Source organism: Cervus elaphus, chromosome 27, assembly GCF_910594005.1.
Source record: "Cervus elaphus chromosome 27, mCerEla1.1, whole genome shotgun sequence".
NCBI classification, from domain to species: Eukaryota; Metazoa; Chordata; class Mammalia; order Artiodactyla; family Cervidae; genus Cervus; species Cervus elaphus.
The window spans coordinates 23970128-23997135 of record NC_057841.1 but is presented as its reverse complement, the minus strand read 5'-3'; the positions used below and the strand labels follow the sequence as shown (position 1 = coordinate 23997135).

The window sequence follows — 27008 nt, the reverse complement described above, 5'->3', positions numbered from 1 at the left end:
GAACTGCTTTTGACACTCAGCACCGTTTCTCTTCTAATGGTATAGAATTTCTGGTTAAATTTCTTATTGGAGTAGACTCTTGAGAGTACCTTGGACTACAGGGAGATCAAACCAGTCAATCCTAAAGGAAAACAACCTTGAATGTTCGATGGAAGGACTGATGCTAAAGCTGAAACTCCAATACTTTGGCCACATAATGCGAAGAGCCGGCTCATTGGAAAAGACCCTGATGCTGAGAAAGATCGAAGGCGAGAAAAGGGGGCAGCAGAGAATGAGATGGTTAGATCACATCAGTGACTCAATGGACATGAATTTGAGATAGTAAAAGACAGGGTAGCCTGGTGTGCTGCAGTCCATGGGGTTGCAAAGAGTCAGACACGACTTAGCAACTGAAGCAACAACAATAGATTTCAATTTTTCAAAATGCATATAATGATGAGAATTTACTAGGAGTGAGCCATAAAGGGTGATCTTTAATCACCCACTGTACTTGCTGTTGAAATTTTAGAATGATGGCTTTAAAATGAAAGGTGCCTAAGTCTCAGGCTGGTACTGCAGTCTTAGGACACCACTGTCCAGAGGTTGGCACGTTGTTTCTGCTGCTGTGTCCTGTTTAGAGAGCAAAGTGCCTGGGAGAAGGCTGCTATTTAATAATGCCATGGAAAATTAGAGACCTTTGGATGTTAAATTGCATGTATTTTCCAGAGGAAATCTCCTAAGAGACACTTTATGCTTTCACTTGGTTCGTAGTACTATCATCACGTGGCAGTTTAAGGAGTGTGGAGACTTGTCAGAGTTCCAAGTTTACTCCTTTACTTCTGTCACTTTGTATTTTTAATCTGAATGTAAGAAATAGAGAGTATCCTGGTGTGGTTTTTTTCTCATTAAATTAAATTATTGTTTTGGGAGATGATAGTTAAGATGAAAAAATAGTTATGAAAATCTAAGCCATCCTACATATTCTACCGGCTTAGGATAACGTTTCCATAGCCCATCAGGCACATAATTTGATCATGTTGCTGTATGACTCTCTTAGTAAACAAGTGAATTCTGAGTCCTTTGAATACCTCTGCTAACATTTGATAAAGTCACACTCTCTTCCTCCTGTAATCTAAAGGCAGATGGTTACCATACTTTTTTATACCAGTGGGAGACTACTTAAAATCTTCGTTGTGGTAAAGCATAAGGTAGCAAAGAGTTCACTGAATTCTGGTATTTACCTCTCTTAGTTCTACCTCAAACCCTTTAGATGTTACATTTCTGATGAAAGATTTTTTGTGTTTGACTCTGAATACCTGGGAACCTCTGGGCTTTACTGGTCTACAGCTGACAGTGATTGTGTGTGGAGATTTTGGCAGTGGGTGTCAAAGAGAGGTGACCATTTGGTTGTCTCTGATTGTCTTGTTTTCCCCTACAGTTTAACATTATCTGTTTGTGAGGTTATCTGTAGTTTTGTTTTTCTAGTAATAGTTTTATCTGGCTTGGTATTAAGGTAATTCTGACTTCATTAAATGAGTTGGAAATTGTTTCTTCGTTTTTCTATTTTCTACTTTTTTGGTAGAAATTTCTTTAATTGACGTGGTACAGTTTCTTTACGTGGAACTATTAAGATGTTCTCTTTTTTCTTCCATCAGTTTTGGTAATTTCTGTCTTTTAAGGAATTTCTACATGTCGTAAGTTGTCATATAAGTAGCATGAAGTTGTTCATTTCTTTATAACTTGGTAGTGTCTGTGGCATCTACATCTGTGTGCTTGTTTTTCATTTTTTATTTTGATGATTTGTATCTTTTCTTCTTAATCAATCTTACTGATTTTTTTTAACAGAAGAGCTTTTACTAGATTCTCTTTATTACTTGTTTTCTATATCATTTATTTCTTATGTTTGTTTTTCCTTCTACTTAGTTCAGCTTTAGTTTGCGTTTCTTTTTCTGACTTCCAAGATTGGCATTTAGATTGTTGGTTTGGAACTTTATTCTTTTCAAATATAAGCATCTTTTTAAAGTTATGTTTCCCTCTGAGAATGCCTTTACCTGTATCCCACACTTTTTATGTTGTAAAGTTTTTTTTCCTGAAATATTTTCTAATTCTCTTTGAACACTTTATAATCATTTATAAATTTTTCTTAATTTCAAATATTTTCAGATTTCTCAGATAGCTTTCTGAGGAAAATGGACTCTCCACAATTTCAGTGTCGAAATTATTGAGACTTGTTTTATAACATCTGTGATATGGACTCTCTTGCTAAATATTTATCTGCATGTAAAAATAAAAGCCGAGCACCGAAAAATTGATGCTTTTGAACTGTGGTGATGGCGAAGACTCTTGAGAGTCCCTTGGACTGCAAGGAGATCCAACGAGTCCATCCTAAAGGAGATCAGTCCTGGGTGTTCATTGGAAGGACTGATGCTGAAGCTTTAACTCCAATACTTTGGCCACCTCATGCGAAGAGCTGACTCATTGGAAAAGACCCTGATGCTGGGAGGGATTGGGGGCAGGAGAAGAAGGGGACGACAGAGGATGAGATGGCTGGATGGCATCACCGACCCGATGGACATGAATTTGGGTGAACTCCAGGAGCTGGTGATGGACAGGGAGGCCTGGCGTCCTACGATTCGTGGGGTTGCAGAGAGTTGGACACGACTGAGTGACTGAACTGAACTGAACTGAACTGAACTGAAAAACAACCTAATCTTCAATTATTGAGTGGAATATTCAAAATGTAGCAATTGGGTTAATGTTTTTACTAGTATTTGTTTAGGTCTTCTATATACTCACTGATTTTTAGTGAGCTTTTTCCATTGTTGACTGAGAGCTTTGAAAGCCCCAGGTGTGATTGTGGATTTGTTCATTTCTCTTTTTATTTTTACCCATCTCTCCTTCACATGTTTTGAGTTTCTGTTATCAGATGCCTTTACGTTTAGGTTTATAATGTGTTCTTGGTGCCTTAAGCTATTCCATATTGAAACATGTTCTTTATCCCTGATAATATTACTTGTTCTGAAATACTTTGTATGATATTAATATAGCCACTCATCTTTCTTGTAATTAGTATTTGTATAGTGTATTCTTTTCCATCCTTCTGCTTTTTCTTATATTTGTCTTTGAAGTAAGATTCTCATACGTAGCATATAGCTGGACTTATCCTATCTTACAATCTCTGAGTTTTCATAGGACTATTAGTGACTGTGCTCAAATCTAACATCTTGTAATTTGCTTTCTATTTTTCACCATTTTTTCTTTAGTTTTTCCTGCCTTCTTTTGATTAAATAGTTTTAGCATTATCTCCACTTGGGGCTCTTTTTTTTTTTTTTCTTTTTTGCCTCTTTGATCAGGTCTTTATTCATAATTAGCTGTATAAAATGATTTGACCCTTATGGAATGCACAATATAAGTTCATTCAGCAGACTGCTTTTTTCTGTGGTCGGTTTCTTTTCTGTGGGCTTCTACTCAGCTGGTGGTTTTTTGGTCACTTGCCATTTTAGCCCACAAAAGGCCTCTCCTGCTTCCTAGTACCAGCAGCCTTCTTTCCTTCCTTCTCCACCACAGGTTTCTTCCCTGGAACCCTCTTCTCATCTGATTTGGCTGCTGACACTGCCGCTGCCTTATCCATTCAGAGTTTGTGATTCTTGTCCTGGGGAAGAATGGTGTTCCATCCAGCATGTGGTCTTTGCATATGGGTTTAGCGTCAGCATGATTCTTAAGTTTTTCAGGGGATTCTTCTTCAGGACTCTGGGATGAATCTTCTTGTGTGCCGTGTGCTCTTTGGATCTCTGGGCTTTTCAAGATTCTGCTGAGGTCTGTATTGAGCATCTTGTGCATGGAAAGGTTGTGGTTACTCTTGAGAGAGGCAGCTTCACACCAAGTGCCATACACTTCATCTAACTTGTGAAAAATATTTTCAGTTCAAATGTAGAAACATCTCACATACTCATGAGGAGTAAGTTTCAAAATGTTCAGTTTGTATACTGTATTGGTGTTTATCTTTCTGGCTAACTTCACTCTGTATAATGGGCTCCAGTTTCATCCATCTCATTAGAACTGATTCAAATGAATTCTTTTTAATGGCTGAGTAATAGTCCATGGTGTATATGTACCACTAGTGCATATATATGGAATTTAGAAAGATGGTAACAATAACCCTATATGCAAAACAGAAATAGAGACACAGATGTACAGAACAGAATTTTGGACTCTGTGGGAGAAGGCGAGGGTGGGATGTTTCGAGAGAACAGCATCGAAACATGTATATTATCTAGGGTGAAACAGATCACCAGCCCAGGCTGGATGCATGAGACAAGTGCTTGGGCCTGGTGCACTGGGAAGACCCAGAGGAATTGGGTGGAGAGGGAGGTAGGAGGGGGGATTGGAATGGGAATACATGTAAATCCATGGCTGATTCATGTCAATGTATGACAAAAACCACTACAATACTGTAAAGTAATTAGCCTCCAACTAATAAAAATAAATGAAAAAAAAAATGTTCAGTTTGCTTACATTAAATAGAGTGATTCCAGGCATGTTTCTGACAGCCTCGATAATACCCTTATCCTCATTATAGATGACGTGGGGTCTGCTATACTAGAGATGATGACAGACTCTCATTTGGCTTTGCCAGCTCTCATTAACTGTGAAGCATAGACCATTATGATACCATTCCAGGCCTTAAATTTCTAAAGAAGCATAACAGCCTCCTTAGTCGTCTTGTAGCCTTAAGCGTTATCTTCAGCCACCAAAGGAACTTCAGGAATGACCTCAATTTGATAACTTTTAGACATAACCAGCAAAATGGTAAGGCCGAGGCAGCCAGGGCAGAGCAGATGGCATATCACTTCTGTGTTTTGTTTGCTCTGTGATGCTGATGTTGTCAGGTTCTGGTTGGCGCAAATATGTGGCCCCATGATACCTATTTCCAAAAGCAACCCCAGCCAGAACAGTGAGTCCCACTGCCTCGAACTCTGGGAATTGGAGCCACAGCCCAGCCAGCACCCAAAGACTCAGCAGTGGTTTGATGACCTGCTAATTCACTGACAGTGTAGGGTTGTCTGTTGTTTTGTGCAAGTTGATGTGAACAAAATTCACAATATCTAGTCTAATGAGAGCCTTGAACACAGCAGGTGAAGTGACATTTTTGCCAGATGACTTCCTTTTCAGAGAACTCTGGTTATCAAGAGATGAGCACATGCCATGGCAGGGAGAGGAGAAGGCCTCCACGGGGAATGCTTGGGCTCTTTGTTTTAGATACATTTTAAATAAGAAAAAAAAATGCTTATATTTTTATTTCTGGAAGTTTGTTTCCAAGTTTCTGTCTAGTATTGTTTATACCTGAAGATATATGTTTATTTGTTTGTTTGTTCATGGCCATATAGATTACTGGTAATAAATTCTTTTATCTATCTGAAAATATCTATTTCACTTTCAATTTTTAAAGGAAATTTTTATACAGTTCTGGCTTACCCAGGTGTTTTTGTTTTCTCTTCACCACTTTAAAAATATTCCATAATTTCTTCTGGTTGGCTTTTTTTTTTTTTTTTTTCAGTTTTAAAATTCTTAGCTTATATTTGATTCTTAACATGTCATCCAAAGATAAGCAGGCTTAGCTGGGGTGCAGGTACTTAGGTTTTTTTTTTTTTTTTTTTTATTAGTTGGAGGCTAATTACTTCACAACACTTCAGTGGGTTTTGTCATACATTGATATGAATCAGCCATAGATTTACACGTATTCCCCATCCCTATCCCCCCTCCCACCTCCCTCTCCACCCGATTCCCCTGGGTCTTCCCAGTGCACCAGGCCCGAGCACTTGTCTCATGCATCCCACCTGGGCTGGTGATCTGTTTCACCATAGATAGTATACACGCTGTTTTTTTTTTAATGAGATTTTAAAATAAGATTCCTTTATTCTCTTTCTTTGTCTGTCATGTGTTTTTTTACTGTTCCTACTCAAAAGCTATCTGTCACTAGTTTTTAGCAAGTTGATAATGCTGCTCCTTGGTGCTCTTTGTGTTTCTCTGCTTGGGAGTTACCAATTTAGGTTTGTAATTTTTCATCCATTGACTGTCATTTGGTTATTACTTGTATCTTTCTTTTGTCATTATGTTAATGTTTTTCTTTAAAACCAAAACAATGTTGTGCTTATTTATAATAGATTATTAAAAAGTGTCGTGTGCTAATTTCATCATTTGTTGTTTGCATTCTTTTTCTGTTAATTGACTAATCAAATTTCATCATATATCTTATAATCTTTTATTGGTTGTTCATTGGTATATATGTTACATTAATGAGTATTTTGTTGTCTTCCTTTACAGAATGTCCTAGCAGACATTTAAGTTATTGGTAGATCTTGACTTTTTAGATGAGTATTTTGTTGTCTTCCTTTACAGAATGTCCTAGCAGACATTTAAGTTATTGGTAGATCTTGACTTTTTAGAAGCTTATGTTTAGTTTTATTAGGACTAGTCTGTAGTCTGGTCTTTTTTCTCTAGCAACTGTTTTAGCTCTTTCTGTTAGCTCTTTCTGTGTTCTCAGTAGGACTGAGTGAGTGTCCTGGGATCAGCTATGACTAGTCAAAACTTGTACATCTCCCTGTTCTGTGTGACTTCTGGAAATTGTTTTGCTTACAACTCCCTTGTTGTTCTTATCCCAGGCTATTGCAGTTTCATTCTGCCCATGTGCCGTCTTGGCATTCAGCAAAAACTCAAATGTGCAGATTACTCCGCTATTTTCCTGAGCAGCTCTCTCTCCTCCGGTACTTTGTTTTGTAACTTCTGGCAACCTCAGCCTCCCTGAACTCTGACCTCTGTTTTCATAACTCACCAAGACTTTTGTGTTCTGCTTCAGACTCCCCTCCCTGCCACATAGTCTAGAATGTTTGTCCAAACAGAAATCCAGGGACATTGTATGGCTTAGCTCATTTATTTCCTTTTTCAGAGATCGTATACCTTTACTACCTGTTGTCCAATGTCTGAAAACAGTTGTTTTATATATTTTCTCTACTTTATAGTGGATAGGTAAGTGTATCCCCTTCTGTAATACCCCATAATGGAATTTTTTATGGAAACTATCTTTTAAATGTAGTTTTTAGATTTAGCATGCAAATTTAATGGCATTCTTAAGAAAACAAAGAGGCTTTATGGAGGGAGAAAATATATTGTGAGTGTAATAATATAAGTGCACAGTTAACAAAAACATGTAGGAGATACAGTATTGAATGGCTTTTGCTCTTTTAAAGAAGGTAAGAATTTAACCTCATGGACCAAAAATATACTTAAATGAGAAAATTTAAGGGAAGAGAAGCTACATTTTTGTCAGATTTATTGTAACTTGTAATTAAAGAGAGCCCGAATGGATGTATAATAGGAACCTTGTGAAGAATACTTATTTTGAGGGTCCATAATAATAAAAGGGTATAGAGATTTAAATAAGAACTACAGAAATATAAATATTTCCTAAAGTCTTGGCTTTCAGGCTAGAAACCAAATTTCATGGTTTTGACTCTAGATGCAGTTACTTTGGGCATGTCTTTTAGCTTTATTAACATATCCTTATAGGAATTATATTTAACTCAACAAAAATAAACTCTGACTTCACCCACTAAAAGATTCTCTTATCATATATTTCATGTGCCTTCATGATGCAATGCTTTGTGAAAATCTGTTAATCCCTGAAAGGACAGAGAAATGAAATGTAGTTATGGATAGGACAGTAATCCTCTGTATCCCAAAGGTTTGTGTCTCTTGTAATAAATAGATCTGATCTTAAAAGCAAATTCAGATGAGTATGAAAGTGGAAAATTCAATCAACATTGTTGAACAAAAGAGCTGAAGCAGGTACATCTGATACTGTGCTGGGCTAAAAATGCTGAAAAGTAGTTGCTACAAAATAAGAATAAAGGGGACTGCAACAGAAGTGAAAAGAACTCCAAGTATATTTTCCTCTGTTAGTTATATAAGTAGACCAGAGGGAGGCTTTAAGGAAAAGATAATTTATGAACAGAAGGTACCTACTGTAATGGAAGTGAATTATTCCAATATTCACAAAAAGAAGATCAATGATTGATGCTTAACCAGTCATGGAGAAAGAAGCCAGAGCAGGAAAGGAAAATCTGTGTGGCCCACTGAATGAAGTAAGGAAATGGAAAACATCTGAACACTCTGTCGGCTTTAAAAAGGGCACAATGTGAAAGCTGCGAGTTAAGTTCTATTCGGGGCAAAATGAGGACCGCAGCCTGAGAGACGACGGCACCTCAGATAGCTCTGAGAAACTGCCCTGAAGAAGCAGAGCGGAAGGTCAGTATATATGAGATTTTGATGAAGGGGGAGTACATGCAGTCAAGCACATACTTTTCCAAAAGATTTCTGGTAATCTCATGAAGATTTTGCCAGTCACAAGGAACAGGCATCACCATGAAGTATTTTTAGTGTTTTTCTAGATACAGGGAGCTACAAGAATTGGGCTTATTAACTCTCTCCTGAAAATATCTAACTATCTGAAGATGTTTCCTGCCAGTTTTTCCCCTAGCACAGAGGGACTCATTACTACCCTCCACCCTGAACTGCTTTCAGGGAGTATTGAAGGCCAGCAGTTATAGCAGCTTGTGATTTAATCCTTGTAGAGGTAAATGACAAGTGCCAATTTGTAGTTGACACCTCACTCCCCACAGCCAGTGGAATCCATTCATGAAATCAGGAGACACTTGCTAGCACATTGGTTCTCAAAATGTGTCTCCTAGACCAGCAGCATCAACATCACTGGGGATATTTTGTAAAAATGCACATCCTTAGGACCCAACTCACACCTACTGAATTGGCAACTCTGGCAGTGGGGCCCAGGGATCTGAATTTTTTAAAAATATTTTATTATTTATTTGATTGTGCTGGGTCTTAGTTGCAGCACACGGGACCTTTCATCTTCATTGTGGCATGCAGGATCTTTAGTTGCAGCACATGAACTCTTTCTTGTGGCACGTGGGATCTAGTTTCCTGTCCAGAGATAGAACCCAGATCTCCTGCATTGGGAGCTCAGAGTCTTAGCTACTGGACCATAAGGGAAGTCCCAAAAATATACATTTTAATAAGCCCTCCAAGTGATTTTTGTGGTGGTGAAGAAGACTCTTGAGAGTTCCTTGGACTGCAAGATGAAACCAGTCAATTGTAAGAAAATCAACTCTGAATATTCATTGGAAGGACTGATGCTGATGCTGAAGCTCTGATACTTTGCCACCGAATGCGAAAGGCTGACGCATTGGGAAAGACCCTGATGCTGGGAAAGATTGAAGGCAAAAGGGGAAGGGGTCGGCAGAGGATGAGATGGTTGACAGTATCACCGACTCAATGGGTAGAATTTGAGCAAACTCTTGGAGCCAGTAGAGGACCGAGGAGCCTGGTGTGCTGGAGTCCATGGGGTCCCAAAGAGTTGGACTCAACCTAGTGACTGAACAGCAACAGCAGCCAGGTTCTTCTTATGAACTGTAAGGTTTGAGGATTTCAGTGCTCATGTAATAGAAATAAATGTCTTCTGTTGATCAAACTTCTAGTGAGTCCTAGGTCATGCAGTGTTTTATAAATTTGTTGTTCAGCAGCTCAGTCATGTCTGACTCTTTGGAACCCCGTGGACTGCAGCATGCCAGGTTTCCCTGTCCTTCACCATCTCCCAGAGTTTGCTCAAATTCATGTGCAGTGAGTCCGTGATGCCATCCAACCATCCCATCCTCTGTCATCCCTTCTCCTCCTGTCTTCAGTCTTTCCAAGCATCAAGTTCTTTTCCAATGAGTTGGACCTTCCCATCAAAATATTGGAGCTTCAGCTTCAACACCAGTCCTTCCAGTGAATATTCATGGTTCATTTCCTTTAGGATTGACTGGTTTGATCTCCTTGCTGTCCAAAGGACTCTTAAGAGTCCTCCATCACCACAGTTCAAAAGCATCAATTCTTTGGCTCTCAGTCTTCTTTATGGTTCAACTCTTACAACCATGTGTGACTACTGGAAAAAACATAGCTTTAACTGTATGGACCTTTGTAATGTTTCTGCTTTTTAATATGCTGTCTAGGTTGGTCATAGCTTTTCTTCCAAGGAGCAAACATCTTTTAATTTCATGGCTGCAGTCACTGTCCCCAGTGATTTTGGAACTCAAGAAATTAGTCTGTCACTGTTTCCATTGTTTCCCCATCTATTTGCCATGAAGTGATGGGACTGGATGCCATGATTTTAGGTTTTTGAATGTTGAGTTTTAAGCCAGCTTTTTCACTCTCCTCTTTGACCTTCCTCAAGAGGCCCTTTCATTCCTCTTCGCTTTCTGCCATCAGGATGGTGTCATCTGCATATCTGAGGCTGTTGATATTTTCCCCAGCAATCTTGATTCCAGCTTGAGCTTCATCCAGCCCAACATTTCACATGACGTACTTTGCATGTAAGTCAAATAAGCAGGGTGACAATATATAGCCTTGACGTAATCTTTTCCCAATTTGGAACCAGTCCGTTGTTCTATATCCAATTCTAACTGTTGCTCCTTGACCTGTATACAGGTTTCTCAGAAGGCAGGTAAGGTGCCCTGGCATTCCCATCTCTTTAAGAATTTTCCACAGTTTGTTGTGATCCACACAGTCAAAGGCTTTGGCATAGTCAGTGAAGCAGAAGGAGATGTTTTTCTGGAATTCTCTTGCTTTTTCTATGATCAACAGATGTTGACAATTTGATCCCAGGTTCCTCTGCCTTTTCTAAATCCAGCTTGTACATCTGGACATTCTCAGTTCACATACTGTTGAAGCCTAGCTTGAAGGAATTTGAGCATTGCCTTGCTAGCATGTGAAGTGAGTGCAGTTGTGCGGTAGTTTGAACATTCTTTGACACTGCCCTTCTTTGGGATTGGAATGAAGACTAATCTTGTCTAGTCCTGTGGCCACTGCTGAGTTTTATAAGTACATCTTCCTAAATTATCCTCTTGGTATAGATAGGTTAGAAATATCTTCTGTTTGAAGAAATAATGAGTGTGCCTAATCACACAAGTACTAGAAAACAAGAAAGTCTGTAAGATGGAGACTGACAAGCCTCTTTCTTTGTCATCATTTTTAGCCATTGTTGTGTACTTTTTTATGATTTTTCTGTGTAGATAGATTTAAACTAATTTTAATTTTAGAGTGAGATAATCAAATATACAAATTTTTGCACAAAGATGCGTCCTTCAAGCTTAAAGTAATTTTTAAAAACCCATTTGAACTGTACTAAAGTGATTTTTTTTTTTACTATAGTTTTTCTGGTTTTAAATGTTACTCTTTCTTTCCTCTCTTCTCTACTCTTCCCTGCTCCTCTCTGTGCCCCCTACTTCTCCATAACACCTCAGCTTTCTCCCCTTCCCTTTCCCTCCGAGTATGCCTTCAGAGAAAAGAGATTTTGTGTATAGAGAGAGGTTTGGCTTTATGAATATTAGGAAGGTCTTATGTTAATGAATGTTTCTATTTTCTTAATAGCACCCTGCCCCCCCCCAAAAAAAAAATTCTCAGTCTGTTTCATAAGCACTTGATTACAGATATGTTTGATGCTGCCTAACAATTTTGCTTAGAAAGCTACCCTGTGACAGAAGCCACACTTGATCAGAGTGGTTTCTGGAGAACATAAAAAGGTAATATTGTTTGTGACAACTTTGGAAAATGCCTTTCTTGTGGGCTGAAGTCGGCTACTTTAGCAGTCTTTCATAACCAAGTTAACAAACATGTACAGTTGTTCATTTATTTTTCTAAGAAATACATTAAATATCTTATGGACTAGTAACCATACTTTACACTGGATACCCATTGCACCAACCTGAAAAGTATTAAGTGGGAGAAGAACTCTAACTATGATTAATATTTTATTAGTGCAGCAAGATTTGCAGGTTCAGTCGTTTTTCTCAAGAAGCAGATTGCCTTGTCCTTCTCTCTAAGAGAAAGTTTTTATTCAGAGATTAGTCAAAATGCATGGACTGTGATGTCATTTAAATCACTAGATGGTTCAGTTCAGTTCAGTTCACTCGCTCAGTCATGTCCGACTCTTTGTGACCCCATGAATCGCAGCACACCAGGCCTCCCTGTCTACCACCAACTCCCGGAGTTCACTCAAACTCATGTCCATCGAGTCGGTAACGCCCTCCAGCCATCTCATCCTCTGTCATCCTCTTCTCCTCCTGCCCTCAATCCCTCCCAGCATCAGGGTCTTTTCCAATGAGTCAACTCTTCGCATGAGGTGACCAAAGTATTGGAATTTCAGCTTCAGCATCAGTCCTTCCAATGAACACCCAGGACTTATCTCCTTTAGGATGGACTGGTTGGATCTCCTTGCAGTCCAGGGGACTCTCAAGAGTCTTCTCCAACACCACAGTCCAAAAGCATCAATTCTTTGGCACTCAGCTTTCTTCACAGTCCAACTCTCAGGGAGAAACCATAGCCTTGACTAGATGGACCTTTGTTGGTAAAGTAATGTCTCTGCTTTTTAATATGCTGTCTAGATTGGTCATAACTTTCCTTCCAAGGAGTAAGTGTCTTTTAATTTCATGGCTGCAATCACCATCTGCAGTGATTTTGGAGCCCAGAAAAATAAAGTCTGGTTAGGACTTAGCTAATATGCTTGATTGACCTGGATGCTGTCTCTGCTACTAAAGTTGTGCCAGTCTTCCTCGGTGAGACTGAGGGGTGGATGCCCATTACATACAGTTCATTTGGACACATGGACCATGTTGAACAGATGATGGCAGGCATAGACATTCCATGCAATTTGACTTGATCGGTACTTGTTGAGATATATAGAAACATGAAGATTATTGCCAGTAGGCCAGTCTCTGCTAATAGGCACGTGCTCTGTGTAATTGGAATCATCACCCAGGGTCACCACCTGGTTAAGATGCCTGAGTTCTCTCCCTTCTATCTCACAGGAAAATTGCTCAGAGAATTCAGCTTTGTGTTGTTGCTATACGTACCTCTTCCCTCCTATCCGCAGCAGCATTTTAGGACAGGCTTCAGTGATCAGGGCTTCTCCTACTTTTTAGACTTTGTCTAGATTAAAGAGCTGATTTAAACTTTTGTGCTCTGTAGACTGTTTCCATCTAAAATAATCATCCTAATTATGACCTCAGTAAAAAAATGTCCAAAAATTTTCAGTATACAATAAGTCATAATGATTTCCAGACCTTAAAAAAACTATTATAAACTTTCCATAATTAATTTTTCATTTGAATATTGATTGTTACTCCCTCTTAGCGGAGAAGAAAGCAACATCTGACCCACTATTTGAAATGCTTGTTTTTCTTCTTTTTTCTTATAGCTAACTTTACCTCTTTCTACCTATTTTCTACAAATTGTACTGTTTACTAGTTACATATTGCCATAAGCATTTAGGACTTTGTGCAATAAATCTCTCCCAAATCAAATTACTTTTCAGCCAATAGGCTCTAAAGGCCTATCAACATGATAAGTTGAATTTTGGCTCTCCCATATTAATGACATGTTTCTGTCATAGCAAAATCAAACTTGCAAAGATGACAGAAATCTTGACACAAGTAAAGATGTGGAAAGGGTACATTGAGCCTCTGTCACTTACCCCAATTATTCGTCATCAAATAGCCCTATTTTTAGTCTTATGCTACTTATAAAATGACAGATGACCTTGTCATTTGTTTCTAATTCGTCTCTTTCCACTAAAAGGTGCCTTTTCATTACAGCAAGCTCTTTATATTCCTGATGACTCCAGTACTTAGGTCAGTACTACAGTACCTAGATCAGTGCTTTGTCCATGGTATGCATTCAGAGAGGGTAAGGGTAAGGTGAAGTCGCTCAGTCGTGTCCAACTCTTTGCATCCCCACGGACTGCAGCCTACCAGGCTCTTCCATCCATGGGATTTTCCAGGCAAGAGTACTGGCGTGGGTTGCCATTTCCTTTTCCAGAGGATCTTCCCGACCCAGGGATCGAACCCAGGTCTCCCGCATTGTAAGCAGATGCTTTACCGTCTGAGCCACCAGGGAAGTCTGCATTCAGTGAATGGTAGTTAATAAATTAATGTTGTATTTTTATTATAAAATTCACCCATTTTAAGTGTACTATTTGATGATATTAATAAATTAATAGAGTGTACAACCATCCAGTGTACATCTGGAGTATACAACAGTCCAGTTTTATGACCAGCATTGGTCCGTTAAGGACCATGCCTGCTAGAGGCTCCCTCAGGCCTAGTTGCAGCCATTCTTATTACTACCTTCAGGCCTAGGCAACAACTAATCTGCTTTCTGTTTTATGCATTTGCCTTTTCTGGACACCTCATATAAATAGGGTCATACAGTAGAGAGCTATTTGGATTAAGTTTCTTTGCCTTAGCATTTTCTTGAGGTTCATCCATGTTGGAACATGTTATCAGTAGTTTGCTTTTTTATTGCTGAATAGTATTCCATCTTATAGATAACATCACATTTGGTTTCATAATTCACCAGTTAATAGGTCCACCAGCAACTGTTCTCTCTCTCTCTTTTTTTGGCTTGCTTTAAACACAGGAATATCTTTACTCTGCCTTCATTGTGAAGAATAGATAAGAAATTCTTGGTTGACAGTTAATTTCTTTTGGGACTTTGTGCCATTCCATTGCCTTTTTGCTCGGTTTTTGATGACCTGTTAGTTGTTAAGTGTATTCTCTTTTTTTTTTCCTGCTATCTTTCCATTTATTTGTGTCTTCCTCAATCTCTTTGTTTTTGTTAAATATATTCTTGTTCCCTACATGTAATGAGTCAACCCCCTTCCTTCTTTGAAGATTTTCTTTTTCCTTGACTTTAAATAACTTGACCATAACTTGTGTAAGTGTAGATTTTTTATGTCTGTCCTTGGAATTTGTTGAGCTTCTCGGAGGTGAAGATTAATATTTTTCATCAAAAAGATATTTGACTCATTTTTTCAAATATTTTTCTCCCCCTGCCCCCCATTCCTCTTTTCTCTCTTTCTGGGACTACCATTTAATGTAAGTAGATAATCCTGAAAGTGTGACAGTGTTAGTCACTCAGTCGTATCTGACTCTTTGTGACCCCACAGACTGTAGTCTGCAAGGCTCCTCTGTCCATGGAATTCTCCAGGCAAGAATACTGGAGTGGGTATTCTTCAGGTGATCTTCCTGACCCAGGGATCAAACCTGGGTCTCCTACATTGCAAGCAGATTCTTTACCATCTGAGCCACCAGGGGAGTCCTAGTTCCCCACTGTTAAATCTTCTCCTTTTTTCCCCTGGGCTTCAGATAAGATTATCTCTATTGATCTACTTTTAAGTTTAGTTTTCTTTCTTTAGCTACTTTGCATCTGCTGAGGAGCCCTTCTATTAAATTTTTTATTTAGCTTATTACACTTTTCAATTCCAGTATTTCCATTTGGTTTTTTCATATATATATTTTCCCTCTGACATTATCCATTTGTTGTCAATATTCTACTTTCCTTTAATGCTTTAAACATATTTCATTTTAGGTCTTTCAACATTTATAATAGCTCTTTTGACTTCTTTTTAAGTCCAATATTTCAGCTTCCTCAGAGACAATTGTTTTGTTTTGTTTTGTTTTGTTTTCTTAGCATGGGTAACCCTTTTGATAGCTTATAGTGAACGGTGTCGGATTCGTGATCTCCGAAGATTTAGCTTTGGGAACAGGGACCAGGCTTGATCACTCAAAAGGTTTTGTGTGGCAGAAGTTTTATTACAGTAAAAAAAAAGGACAGAGAAAGCTTCTGACATAGACATCAGAAGGAGGATGAAGAGTATCCCACCTGCTAGTCTTAGCAAGGGAGCTATATACTTTTTCAATTGGCTATTAGCAAAAAATCAAAAGAATGTCTCAAGGTTGTAAAGGTCTTACCGGACCCACTCCCTCAACATACACTTTAAGATGACAGGATTAGTCAGAAGGTTCTTAAGGAGAAACTTGTCCTCAATCAGGATACACTGTTGTTATGTAATCATTAGTACAGAGTTTAGGGAAAAACATATCCATGAGCAAGATGAGTTGTTTTGTTGTGTAATCAATAGCTCTGGGGTTAAAGAAAAAAATGTTTTATATGATTAAGATGAAGGAATGTAGAAAAATTGATTTGGCCTTTTCTCCTCCTCAAGAACCCCAGCCCCCTTTCTCCCCCTCAAGGGCCCTGGACTCCTTATCAACCACCTAAGAGTTAACTAACCACCTAAGAGTTAACTCTCTCACTTTCCTGTTTCTTTGCAGTTCTTGTAGTTTCTTCATTTAAAACTGGATGTTTTATATAACATATTGTAGCAAATCTGGCTTCTTGAAGGTTATTTTTGCTGCTGTCTTTTTGTTTGCTTTGTGACTCACCTGTGTTACTTTTGTTGGCTGCATCTCTCCTGCGTGTGTGCCATTGGGGACAGTGGTGAGTCCACACAGTTATCAAATAGCTAATGATTGTTGACACATGTGCTCAAATACAGAGTCAGCATGGCTTCCACCCCTTGCTAATGGATCTGTTTGTGAGTCGGGAATCCTTTACACTCTGCTATACCTTTTCATGTTGCTATTTCCTGAGCTAATAGTAATGTAAATTCATGCACTGTAACATTTCAAGCATTTTGCTTCCTAACTTCATATAAAACTCTATATAACATTCACTTTTAAAGAAGAGAAGATTTCCTAGACATACCATTATTCAGTTATAAAGTATCCTTTTCATCTTTAAAATATATAGCAGTAGTCCCTGAATTTGTGAACTTTGTGAGACAGATAAAGTGATAGTTGGAAGCATTAAGTCAGCCATAACTAGCATGAAAGGGAGCCATTTCTACATGGATTTGGTGATTCACATTGAAGGTCATTGTATACTGATAGTGCTTTCTCTTTGTCAAGAAGGTTACTTTTGGTTATTTTGGTGTTTGGCCTTCAGTTCCTTCAGTTTTAGGCTGTGTCCTTTGTGACTTTGCAGCACTTAGTTATATCAGCCATAGACTGATATTGTGCAGATTGTCTCTGATGGTCCTCAGTGTGGATTCCTTTATAGTTATTTTGCTCAGGGGATGGCACATTCTCTTGTTTCTTTCCAAATACTTTATTATATCAGTCTGCTCCTCAATACTTGAAACTTTGCTTTTGCATGTACTGCTTGATGTTTTTGAGCCTGGATGCTTAGACATTTGGGGGATGTTAATTGTTTTCTTATATTGATAAGTCCACAATATATTAACAAAAGGATAGCGAAGCACAGCATTGTAATGTTACACCCTTGGGGAATTGAGGTAACTGGTGGTGGTTTCAGGTGTGTGCATTTTATAAATTCCTATGTGTCTCAGTTCAGCTAGGTATAGTTTTCTGTGTTCAGATATGGGTTTCAAAAAAAGAACTGTTCAGAAGCGAACATGAAATTTGCATAGATTATTCCCTAATATATAAATTATGTTGGGACAAAGCAAACTTTCCCCAAAAAGTATTATAACAGATTGGCTGTATTCTGGATCAGCAGTCCCCAACATTTTTGGCACCAGGGACTGGTTTCATGGAAGACAATTTTCCCATGATCTCGGGGAGTGGGGGGTGATGGTGTTGGGATGATTCTCATAAGGAGTGTGCAGCCTGGATCCCTCACATGTGCAGTTCACAGTAGGGTTCATGCTCCTATGAGAATCTGTTGCCTCAGCTGATCTTACAGGAGGCGTCGGAGCTCAGGCAGTAAAGCGAGTGATGCAAAGCAGCTGTAAGTACAGATGAAGCTTCTCTCACTTGCTTGCCGCTCACCTCCTGCTGTGTGGCCCAGTTCCTAACAGGCCACAGACCAGTGGTCAGTGGCCCAATGGTTGGAGACCCCTGTTCTAGATGATTTGGATCAGGACTTCCTAAATAAACTGTCTGTGATTAAAGGAACCAGTTTTCATTATTTTTGTTCATCTCTATGGACTAAAAAACTTTTAAAACTTAATAAAAATTAAATACTATACAATGAAATGTGACATAAAATTTTTCTTTAAAGTTTCAATAGACATAAATTATATTTTAGTAAACATAATCTGAACAGACACAACATAAGTTTTTCTTAAAAATTCATCAAAAGTGTGTGTACAGATGATTAAGAGAATGACTATTATGTCACTTTTTCTTGTTTGCAGTCATAACATTAAAAAATGTATGTGTGAAAGTACAGTTTCCATACTTACTTTGAATGAGTGCCAGCTATATCAATAATACTGTTAATTTTGAAAGTTTTCATTATTAATATGATGTATAAGCTTACTCCTTCATTCATAACCTATGCAGTCTTATTTGCAGAGGCAATATGATACTCACAGGTAACAATATGTATTTAAATTCTTTCTGTTTTCTTTTCTTAACACGCAGAGAAATAGCACATAATACTGCTAGGAATGGAAGAAAAGATTTTAAAGCATTTTCAATAGGCTTAGATTATTCATCCCTAACTTTTAACTTTTTGTCCAGAACAAAGAAAGTGGTGGTATATTTCCTTGATCTTTAACCAGTTTCAACAATTTTTTAAAACTATAGTTAAATTGAAATTCTTTCAGTTAAAGAAATGGATTTTCTAAGTATACATGGATCTTCTTTTGATGGAAAATAAAATTTGAAACATCTAATTTGAGAAAAGTTCAATGTTAATTTTTCACAGATATGCAGTATCACAATCATCATAAATAAATTTTATTGAAGATATGGAATATGATATAATCCCTAGTGACATTGCTCTTCCCAAGTACTGCCATTCATTTTTGCTCTTCAGTCCAATCTGCCATTGAAGACCATGTTGGGTTTCTACTTTGCAAGGAAGTAGTAAAAATCAGTTAAAAAAAAATAATAACCAGCAATATCAGTAAAATAAGCTAGATTGTGAGTAGCTGTGAAAAGAAGAGACATGAAAAGTAAAGGAGAAAAGGAAAGATATACCCATTTGAGTGCAAAGTTCCAAAGAATAGCAAGGAGAGATAAGAAAGCCTTCCTCAGCGATCAGTGCAAAGAAATAGAGGAAAACAACAGAATGGGGAAGACTGGAGATCTCTTCAAGAACATTAGAGATACCAAGAGAACATTTCATGCAAAGATGGGCACAATAAAGGACAGACATGGTATGAACCTAACAGAAGCAGAAGATATTAACAAGAGGTGGCAAGAATACACAGAAGAGCTGTATAAGAAAGATCTTCATGACCCAGATAATCATGATGCTGTGATCACTCACCTAGAGCCAGCCAGACATTCTGGAGTGCAAAGTCAAGTGGGCCTTAAGAAGAATCGCTGTGAACAAAGCTAGAGGACGTGATGGAATTCCATTTGAGCTATTTCAAATCCTAAAAGATGATGCTGTGAAAGTGCTGCACTCACTATGCCAGCAAATATGGAAAACTCAGCAGTGGCCACAGGACTAGGAAAGGTCAGTTTTCATTCCAATCCCAAAGAAAGGCAATGCCAAAGAATGCTCAAGCTACCGCACAATTGCACTCATCTCACACGCTAGTAAAGTAGTGCTCAAAATTCTCCAAGGCAGTCTTCAATAGTACGTGAACTTCCATATATTCAAGCTGGATTTATAAAAGGCAGAGGAACCAGAGATCAAATTGCCAACATCCGTTGGATCATTGAAAAAGCAAGAGAGTTCAGAAAAACATTTCTTTCTCCTTTATTGACTCTGCCAAAACCTTTGACTGTGTGGATCACAACAAACTGTGAAAAATTCTTCAAGAGATGGGAATACCAGACCACCTGACCTGCCTCTTGAAAGTCGCATGAAATAGCCGGTGTCCAGTTTAGTTAGAGGAGCCCACTAATAACCCGTGTGTGCTGTGCCGTGCTCCGTTGCTCAGTCATGTCCAGCTCTTTGCAACACCATGAACTGTAGCCCGCCAGGCTCCTCTGTCCATGGGGGTTCTCCAGGCAAGAACACTGGAGTGGGTAGCTGTTCTCTTCTCCCAGGAATCTTCCCAGCCCAGGGATCAAACCCAGGTCTCCCACAATGCAGGCGGGAGCCACCAGGGAAGGGAAAATGTATCTCATGTACTATTTGGGACATATGTATACTAAAAAGTTATTTGTTTGTTTATCTGAATTTCAAATTTAATTAGGAGTCCTGTATTTTTTTAAAATTGTGTTTATTTGGCTATTCTGGGTCTTCGGTGCTGCTCGGACTTGCTCTAGTTGTGGTGAGCAGGGGCTACTCTCTAGTTGTGGTGTGGGAGCTTCTCATTGCAGTGGCTTTTCTTGTTGTGGAGCATGGACTCTAGGGCACTTAGGCTTCAGTAGCTGTAGCACACAAGCTCAGCAGTTGTGGCTCTTGGGCTTAGTTGCTCTGCAGCATCTGGGATCTTCCTGGATCAGGGATGGAACCCATTTCTCCTGCATTGGTAGGCAGATTATTTACCACTGGACCACCAGGGAACTAGGAGTCCTGTATTTTTATTTACTAAAAATAGTTTAGCAAATATGAAGACTATATTTTGCCTACTATATAGATGCATAGATTACCTCATATTTTCTTCAGAATTTTAGTTTTTGTTTTTATGTTTAGGTCCATAGTTCCTTATGAGTTAATTTTTGTGTGTGGAGTGATGTAAGGGTTGAAATTTTATTCTTTCCTTATGGCTCTTCTGTGGCCCAGGATCGTTTGTTGAATATGCTGTCTTTTCCCCCATTGAGTTACCTTCCTCCTTGTGATAGACACACACTAAGGTGACCACCGATGTAAAATATCCTTGTACAGTTCCTTCCTTTTGAATGGGAGTGGAACTTGTGACTGGCATCCAGCCAACAGAATGTGACAAAGGTCAAAGAATTTTGCAGATTTAAGGCTCCAAATTGGTTGATCTGAATTAATCAAAAAGGAGAGCCTGAGTAGCCTGATTTAACCAAGCAGAAGTCCTTAAAAGAGAGAGAGAGCCCTCTCTGTAAAGAACTTTGTCCTGCTGGACCAAAAGAAGCAAGCCTCCATGGATTCTACAACTGCAAGGATGTGAATCTGCCAACAACTACATGAGTCTGAAAGAGAACTGCAAGCCTCATATTTGACTATGGCCAATACTTTAATTGCAGCCTTTTAGGATTCTCAGCAGAGCACCCAGTTAACAGAAGCTAGGAGATAATGAGTATATGTTGTTTTAAACATCTAACTCTGTGTTAATCTGTTGCACATTAGAAAGCAAATACAGTATGTTTGTCAAAAGACAATAGATCACATATATGTGAATCCATTTCTGGACTTATTACTGTTTTCCAGTTCTCTCTCTAATCCTAATGCCAGTGCCACAATGCCTTCAATACATAGCTTTATAATAAATTCTGAAATTAAGCAGTATAAGTCCTTCAGCTTTATTCTTTGTCTTTGAAATTGTTTTTGCTGTTCTAGTTCCATTGAATTTCCATATAGATTTTAGATTAAACTTGTCAACATCTACTAATGAATATACTGGGATTTCATTGAAACTGTAAATCAATTTGGGAAAAACTGACACCTTAACTGTATTGAGTCTTTTGATCCGTGGATATAATCTCTCCATATATTCAGGTCTTCTTCAATTTTTCTCAGTAGTACTTTTTAATTTTCATGGTATGATAATGTACATATTTTGTTAAACTTCTCTCTAAATTATTTCACATCTGAGATTTTACTGAAAATAGTATTGTTTCTTTAACTTCTAAAATTGATTATTTTCTAGCATAGAAATATACCTTATTTGTGTATATTGTCTTTATTCCCTTGCTAAACTATGATTTTCTCCATATATGATCATGCTGTCTTTATATATTGGCAGTTTTATTTCCTAATTTCCAAACTCTGTGCCATTCATTCATTTTCCTTATTGCACTGGCTAGGATCTCTAATACAGTGCTGACGAGATGCAAAGAGATGTGCTAAGAGTGGGCATTTTTGGTTTTTTTTCCCAATCTCATCTGACATGCATTATTTCTTTCATCATTAAGTCTGATTGTAGCTATGGATTTTGTGGAAGTACCCTTTACCGAATTAAGGAAATTTCTTTCTTATAGTTTGCTGAATGGTTGTTGAGTTTTCTCAAATTCTTTTTTTGCTTCTATCAATGTGATCATTTAATTATCTTTTTTTCCTATTAGAATAGTGGGTTGATTTTCAATTGTTAGGCCCATCTACCTTTTCTAAGTTCCATTTGGTCATTTATATTATTCTTTTTTATTGTTATATTTAACTTGGTAACATTTTAATAAGAATTTTTGCATTCATGTTCTTAAAGGATATTGGTTTATAGCTTTCTATATTAAAGCTTTTTATAATGTCTTTAGTTTTTTTATCAGCCACACAAAGTTGCCCATGTTCCTCTTTCCTCTATCTTGTGAACGAACTTGTGTAGGTTGGCATTACTTTTTACTTAAATTTTGAGAGAATTTGTCAATAAAACCATCTGAGCCTGAAGTTATCTTTTTGAGAAGTTTTTAGTTACAAATTCAATTTGTTTAATTGATTTAGAGCAAATAAGTGTTCTGTTTTCTCCTGATCTGTTTTGGCAATTTGTGTCCTTAAAGCAATTTGTTTACCTAGGTTGTCAAATTTATTGGCATGAAGTTATTCATATTTGTTTGCTATCTTTTTAATGACTTGGATGTGTAGTGGTATCTCTCATTTCTAATACTATAGTTTTTCTCTCTTGATCAGTCTATGGAAAGTTTCACCTTTTCAAAGAATTTGCTCTTGTTTTCATTTTTTATCTATCTGTTATACTTCATTCATTTCTGCTCTGATCTTTATTATTTCTGTCCTGATTGCTATAGGTTTAGTATATTCTTCTTTTTCTAGCTTCCTAAAATGGAAACTCATGTTATTGATTTGAGATCTTTCTTGTTTTCCAAAATAGGTGTTTAGGGCTATAAATTTCCCTCTATACACCATTTTAAGTGCATCCCCTAAACTTTGATGTCTTATGTGTTCATTTTCATTCAGTTTAAAATACTTTCTAATTTCCTTTATGGGTTCTTAAACCCTTATACTATTTAGAAGTGTATTGCTGAATTTTAAAATAATTGGTGATTTTCCAGATAGCTTTCTGTTATTGATTTCTTATTTAGCTTATTTGTCTCAATGTCGGTTCTTTTTGTTTTGTTGAAACTTGTTTTTATTGGTTCAATGTATAAGTTATATTGGTATTTTTTTCAAGCATACTTCAAATGAATATGAATTAGGTTGAATTAGTTGATAGTCGGACTTCCCAGGTGGTAAAGAACCTATCTGCCAATGCAGGAGTCTTGAGAGATGTGGGTTTGGTCCCTGGGTTGAGAAGATCCCTTGGGGTAGGAAACGGCAATTCACTCCAATATTCTTGCCTGGAAAATCCCATGGACAGAGAGGAGGCTGGTGGGCTACAATCCATAGTGGGGCTACAAAGAGTTGGACACCGCTGAGCAACTGAGCACAGAATTGATAGTCTCATTTGTCTTTGATAACCGTATTGATTTTTTGTCTTCTTCCTCTATCACTTACTGAGAGTGTTGAAATCTCTAACTTCTATTGTTTGTTTTCTATTTTGCGATTTTATTTTTGTCATTTTTCCTTCTTATTTTAAAACTCTGTTACTAGGTGCATACTCCTTTGGATTGCTTTGATACTTTGATGAACTGAACTCATTATCATTATGAGAAGTCTGCATTTTTCCCTAGCGGTTTTATTGTTCTCAAGTCTACTTTGTCTAGCATTCACAAAACCATTCCAACTTTCTTTTTACTTGAGTTTGAATGGTACACCCTTTTCTATTAAGTTTACTTTTAATCTTTCCCTGTCTTTATATTTTGTATGAGTTTCTTGTAGACAACATATAGTGCAGTCTTGCTTTTTTAATCCAGTCCAAGAACCTTGTTCTTTGATTTGGAGCATTTAAGTTCATTTACATTTGTTATAGTAATTATTGATATGTATAGTAAATATTGATATGTATCAATATTGATATTGATATGATTTCTCTCTGCCCTATCTGTACTTTTTCTTTTTGTTCTTTTCCTTTAGGTTAATTTTTTATGCTTTAGGATTTATCTCCAATATTGACTTATTAGCTGTACTTCTATATTTTGTTTTCCAGTGGTTCTAAGTTTTACCATGTTCACCTTTAACTTACTACATTTTACTTTATGTATTTATTATTACACTCAACAATGTATTAGGCACCAAGTGTTTAATCGTTTGATCATGTCCAGTTCTTTGCGATGCCATGGACTATAACCCCCCAGAATCCTATGTCCATGGAATTTCCAGGCAAGAATATTGGAGTGGGTAGCCATTCCCTTCTCCAGTGGATCTTCCCAACCCAGGGACTGAACCTGGGTCTACATTGCAGGTGAATTCTTTACTATCTGACCCACCAGGGAAGCCCATTCTACTTTTCAAATACTGTTATTCCATGTTATATATATAAACCTTATGTCAGGATGCTTCTTTCCTTGTGCTATTGTTGTGAAACATTTTGCTTCTACATATACTTAAAATGCATTATATTACTACTGCATTGCAGCTGCTGCAAAGTCACTTCAGTCATGTCTAGCTCTGTGCGACCCAATAGACGGCAGCCCACCAGGCTCTGCCGTCCCTGGGATTCTCCAGGCAAGAACTCTGGAGTGGGTTGCCATTTCCTTCTCCAATGCATGAAAGGGAAAAGTGAAAGTGAAGTCGCTCAGCCGTGTCCGACTCTTAGCGACCCCATGGACTGCAGCCTACCAGGCTCCTCTGTTCATGGGAGTTTCCAGGCAAGAGTACTGGAGTGGGGTGCCATTGCCTTCTCCTACTACTGCATTAAGCAATCGATTATCTCTTAAAGAGATCAATTAATGAGAAAGGAAAGCCTTTTATATTATCTTAGTGATCATTTGCTCTAAGTTACTAATTGTACCATTTTAATTTTCTTCCAGTTGATTCAGATTTCTCTTTGGTGTAATTTTCCTGTGTTGAAAAACTTTGACATTTCATGTAGTACAGGTTTGCTGTCAGTGAATTATCATAGCTTTTGTTTTACTGAGGAATGAAAAATCATTTCCTCTTCATTTCTGAAAGATATTTTTACTGGATGTAGAATTTTAGGTTGACAGTTTTATTAGCTCTTTGTCACCTTTCCTTTTGGCTTGCATGATTTCTAGTAAGAAGTCTACCATAATTAATGTTCTGTAAGTAATGTTTCCTTTTTCTGTGGTTACTACTGAGTTTTTTTTTTTCTTTTCACTAGTTTTCAGTTGTTTTATTATGATGTGCATTGATGTGCTAGTGCTAAGTCACTTCAGTCATGTCTGACTCTTTGAGACCCCATGGACTGTAGCCTGCCAGGCTCCTCCATCCATGGGATTTTCCAGGCAAGAATACTGGAGTGGGTTGCCATTTCCTTCTCCAGAGGATCTTCTCCACCCAGGGATTGAACCCAGGTCTCCAACATTGAGGGCAGACTCCTTACTGTCTAAGCCACCAGGGAAGAACTGGAATGGTGGGCTTCAACGGCCATCTCCAGGGGATCTTCCTGACCCCGGATCAAACGCACGTCTCTTACATCTTCTGCATTGGCAGGCGGGTTTTTGACAACCTGTAGCACCTGGGTATGGTTGTTTTAATATTTTTCCCATACAGGCTTTATTGAACTTCTTCATCAAATTTGAAAAAATTTAAGCCACTATTCCTTCAAGACAATTTTCTATTGTCCCACCCCCACCCCCATTGTTTATTTCTGATACTCCAGTAAGTATAATTGTGTATACATGCATGCATACATACATGCATGTGTATAGATGGAAATACAAATACATAAAAACATTAGGTGGTTTGATATTTTACAAATATTCCAGTATTCTGTTTCTTTCTCTTCTCCCCTCTCCCCTCTCTCTCACTGACCCACTTATCTTCTTTCTCTCTCTGCTTCATTTTGGATAGTTTGTCATTCTATATCTTCATGATCACAGACCTTTTCTTGTGTGGGTATCTAGTATATTAATTTGATGAAGTGAAAATTTCATTTGATACATTGTATTTGTCTTCTCTAGAAATTCCATGTTTAAAAAATATTTTTTTTACATTTCTCTCATGTTTCCCATGATATCTTTGAATGTATTTGTAATAACTCATTTAAGTTCTCCTTTTTGGGCTTCACAGGTAGCACTAGTGGTAAAGAACCTGCCTGCCAATGCAGGAGATGTAAGAGATGCAGGTTTGATCCCTCAGTTAGAGAAGGAAATGGAAACCTACTCCAGTATTCTTGCCTGGAAAATCCCAGGGACAGAGGAGCCTGGCAGGCTACAATCTACAGGGTCACAAAGAATTGGGCATGATTGAATCGACCTAGTATGCAAGGTCCATTTTAAATAATTCCATCAGTTATCCTTTAGTTCAGTTCAGTCACTCAGTCGTGTCCAACTCTTTGCAGCCCCATGGACTGCAGCACGCCAGGCTTCCCTGTCCATCACCAACTTCTGGAACCTTCATGTCCATCAGTTGGTGATGCCATCCAAACATCTTATCCTCTGCCATCCCCTTTTCCTCCTGCTTTCAATCTTTCCCAGCATCAGAGTCTTTTCAGATGAGTCAGTTCTTCGCATCAGGTGACCAAAATATTGGAGCTTCAGCTTCAGCATCAGTCCTTCCAATGAATATGCAGGACTGATTTCCTTTAGGATGGACCGGTTGGATCTCCTTGCGGTCTAAGGGACTCTCAAGAGTTTTTTCAAACACCACAGTTCAAAAGCATCAGTTCTTCAGCACTCAGCTTTCTTTATGGTCCAACTCTCACATCCATATATGACTACTGGAAAAGCCATAGCTTTGACTAGACGGACTTTTGTTGGCAAAGTAATGTCTCTGCTTTTAACATGCTGTCTAGGTTGGTCTTAGCTTTTCTTCCAAGCAGCAAGTGTCTTTTAATTTCATGACTGCAGTCAACATCTGCAGTGATTTTGGAGCCCAAGAAAAGAAAGTCTGTCACTGTCTCCACTGTTTCCCCATCTATTAGACATAAAGTGAGGGGACCGGATGCCATGATCTTAGTTTTTTGAATGTTGAGTTTTAAGCCAGCTTTTTTACTCTCCTCTTTCACTTTC

The 27008-nt window shown here is 38.0% G+C and overlaps 1 protein-coding gene across 3 annotated transcripts in view; it reads left to right on the top strand.

The window, feature by feature from the left end:
• KIAA1328 (KIAA1328 ortholog) overlaps positions 1-27008 on the top strand; it is a 440823-nt gene that overhangs the window by 222002 nt on the left and 191813 nt on the right. The gene's annotated exons all lie outside the window — the stretch shown is intronic.